We start from the raw sequence: 3988 nt of genomic DNA on the forward strand, positions 1-3988 counted from the left end.
CTCATCATCCAGCCACACACTGTAAGTTCTTCTGGCCCTGTTTACTTTGAAAGCATGTCACTGTAGCTTAGGTAAAAAATATTACTGTAGCCACATGCAGGGGTTTTCTGAGTTGCGTGAATACAGAGGGTGGCAGCCCTTCTTAGGTTAGGGCACGCCTGCCATGGGACATCGTCTTAGAGTATGGGTTTCATGGTGCTTCTTCAGGAACAATTTCTGGGTAGGACCTTTAGGAATTTTGGGTGCAAAACCGGGTAGCTTAGGGAATACGCCTCAAAAGCGGTTTTGCCACGCTTTGTCTGTTGAAACTTTCCCCCCAAGGCGAATTTTTACTCTGAGCCCCCTGACACACGAATTCCGAGTAATCTGGGATCTGTTGAGGGCATAGGCACGTGTTCCTTGGAACGCGTGGCACCACTCTCCACGGGCTGGGCTTACCCCAGCTCGTGTACTTAATACTTGCTTCATTCTCCTGCTTGGGTTGCCTTTTCTAAAGTGTTTTCTTTTGTTCGATAGGCGACCAGATGGCTCCAAAGAGAAATTTACCATAGAAGAATGTGGGAAGTTCGTCCTCCCAGCAGGATAAAGGAAAGGCGGTGATGACCAGCTCGCCAATTCCTTACTTTGGGCCGGCGGTGGAGAAACAGGCCGAGGAGGCCCCTGACGCGTTTTTCGAGGCGGAGAGAATCGTCTCGAAGATAACCGACCAGGCAAAGATCAACAAAATCTTCCTCAACCACAACATTCCCCTGGGGAGGGCCTCCGTGATCGCCCGACCTGCTGCGGATGGGGAGCGGAGCTGCACGCCGCTCGACGAGTCGTTCGCGGCCTAGAGCGGTGAACACTTCAAGGCAGGGGCCTTCCTCCCCCTGGATCAGTATTTTGCTGATTTTCTGAACTATGTGGGGTTGGCCCCATTCCAGCTCCCCCCCAACTCATACCGTCTGTTGGTGGGATTGAGGTATTTGTTTCAAAAGCATGAGTGGGAGGTCCCCACTCCTGCTGATATTCTATACTTCTTTTGCCTCAAAGCCAGCCCGGACCAGCGGGGGCAAGGCGACGGGTTCTATTACTTAACCCGCTTCCCTAACACGGCAGCACTCATCGAGCTGCCAAGCCATCTAAACGACTTCAAGGACCAGTTTTTTATGTCAACTGGGTTCCGAAACTGCGATCATCACTACTTCAACCGTCCTCGTAAGTGATCCTTGATTTAGCTCGCCTTTTAAAGGTTATCTTATTTTATCTCTTCCCTTATTCCACTTCTGACTTCAACCAACCTTGCAGCCATCTACGCGAGGACCGAAAAGTCTGTGACCCTCGGGGGTCAATACGATACACTGGCGAACTTGCCCCCCAGTGAGAAAGACTACCGCGCACTCGTGACGGACGAGACGATGGTATTCTGCAAGCTGATTTTCCCAAATCAGACTTTGAATTTGAAAAGGCCCCGGGGGCCTCCCCCAGCTCGCGACAACAGATCGATCGTCGCGGAGGAGGTCGCAGACGACGAAGGCGAGGAGGAGGGTGAAGAAGTTCCTCTCGTGATGAACAGGAAAAGGACCTTGGAGGTCGCCCAGGGGATGGGCGAGGAGAGGGTCCAATCCGGAGCAGCCGCGGGTCCTTCCGGCCAAGGTAACCCTTACTTATTTAAGAATGTAGATAGGGCCACTGCAGACCCCCGGCTGGTTAGGTTCAATCCTAGGCAGATCGTCCATCATCACCAGAGGAATCCGGACCTGGATACGGTCTTACTCCATTGCGTTGACCAGCTCGTGCTGGACAACCAAGAGAGTCAGCCTAAGGGTACTGTAGTAGTAGATAGCACCCTAACTTTTAGGTCGATCCTCTTTGAGGAGTATGGGACCAACTTACGCACGTGGCCAGCGCTCCAGAGGGGCATCTATGCTCCGGGGACTAGGCAGTATGTAGAAGAGTCCAGCCCCGAGTCAGAACCGGACCTAGAACCTGCCCCAGTTCGCGAGATAATCGTCCTAGGCTCTTCGGGCTCCCTTAGTATTTGCTTACTTATTGCCTTTGAACCTTTTGTCTCTATTTCTGCATGATTGCTACCTTGTAATAACCATGTTTTTTGTTATTAGCAGAAGAGATGTCTCAGCCCGGAAATAGTCTGCGGGGCGTTGTCTTTGGTGGGAACCCCCCAGCAGGGCCGAGGTTAAAAAGGCTCCGCGAGTCCAAGAGCTCGGCTGGGACCTCCACCAAATCCCTGGCTAAGGAGAAGGAGAAAGCCCCGCCATCCCAGGTCGCGGGGGCGATCCTTCCTGTTGCCAGGACAGGGCTCATGCACCCGCCACCCCAACGATCTCCATTAGCCACCCAGGACGGGGTAATAGAGATCGGGAATCTAGCCGCGGCAGCCCCGGATGTGCGTATCCCGGTCGATCCCCGGGCTCTGGAGGAGATGCCCGAAGCATTCCGGGGTACGGTGTATGAGTCGGCTAGCTATGCCGTCAGCCATTTCTACAATATCAGAGAGAAGGAGCTCCGGGCCATCGAAACAACGAGCCCGGTCCGAGTTATAGAGTCTTCGATGGACATGACCTTAACGGTAAAATGCCCCCTTCTTTTAAAGCTTTAATACTCACACGCCGCCTTTTTCCTTCCAGTTTGTTAATTTATCCTTCCTTTCTTGCAGGGCAATGCTGCCGCATACAGAGGCATTGCTAGGACCAAGGCCCAGCTCGAGGGTTTGGAAGCTGAGCACCAGACCGCCCTCCAGGAGGCTCAGGAGGCGAGAGACGCGCTGGCGGCCTCTAAAGCCGAGCTAGAGAAGATCCGCTCCGAGAACCAAGAGCTTAAAAACTCCCTGGCCGCATCGCGGACAGATCTCGAGGCAGCGAAGACCGAGGCCCAGGCCGCCCAGGCCGCCCTGGAAGCCGAGCGGGTCGTCTCGGAGCAGTCCTTACAAGACCTGTTCTATCACTGCTGGTCCCACAATCCGGACACGGACTTTTCTTTCATGCCACCGGACCTCTGGGCATTCTTGCTACCGAAGCTCCAAGCCCGCTTAAATAAAGAGGTACCTCCCTCGGAGACTGGAAAGGCCTCTGTCGCGGCGGAGCAGGATGAGACCGCGACCTCCAAAGGGCCAACTGATGGGGCTTAGGATACTTCTCATTTAAGTATTTTGAACTCTCTTACTTTCTATTGTAATTCTTTTTTTTTATGAGGTGTTTCCACCTCGAGACAATTTGCTCAGCCATTTTAACATATATGTTTTTATGCATTTGGCTACAATTCATCCCTTTGTTTTTATGAACTTAGTTCGGGTTAACCGTTATTTATATCCCGGGCTTTTAAAGAAGAGCCACGATCTATAAATTTTTAGTTAACTTCAAGTTTTATGACCTGGTTAAAACCAGGAACTTATTTTGAAAACTTAGATCGCGTCAACTTTTATCCATATCCCGGGCTCTTTAAAGAAGAACCACGGTCAATAAATTTTAGTTGACTTCTAAGTTTTATGACCTGGTTAAGACCAGGAACTTATTTTGAAAACTTAGTTCGCGTCAACTTTTATCCATATCCCGGGCTCTTTAAAGAAGAACCACGGTCAATAAATTTTAGTTAACTTCTAAGTTTTATGACCTGGTTAAGACCAGGAACTTATTTTGAAAACTTAGTTCGCGTCAACTTTTATCCATATCTCGGGCTCTTCAAAGAAGAACCACGGTCAATAAATTTTAGTTAACTTCTAAGTTTTATGACCTGGTTAAGACCAGGAACTTATTTTGAAAACTTAGTTCGCGTCAACTTTTATCCATATCCCGGGCTCTTTAAAGAAGAACCACGGTCAATAAATTTTAGTTAACTTCTAAGTTTTATGACCTGGTTAAGACCAGGAACTTATTTTGAAAACTTAGTTCGCGTCAACTTTTATCCATATCCCGGGCTCTTTAAAGAAGAACCACAGTCAATAAATTTTAGTTAACTTCTAAGTTTTATGACCTGGTTAAAACCAGGATAG

This window comes from Humulus lupulus, chromosome 4 (genome assembly GCF_963169125.1).
Source record: "Humulus lupulus chromosome 4, drHumLupu1.1, whole genome shotgun sequence".
NCBI classification, from domain to species: Eukaryota; Viridiplantae; Streptophyta; class Magnoliopsida; order Rosales; family Cannabaceae; genus Humulus; species Humulus lupulus.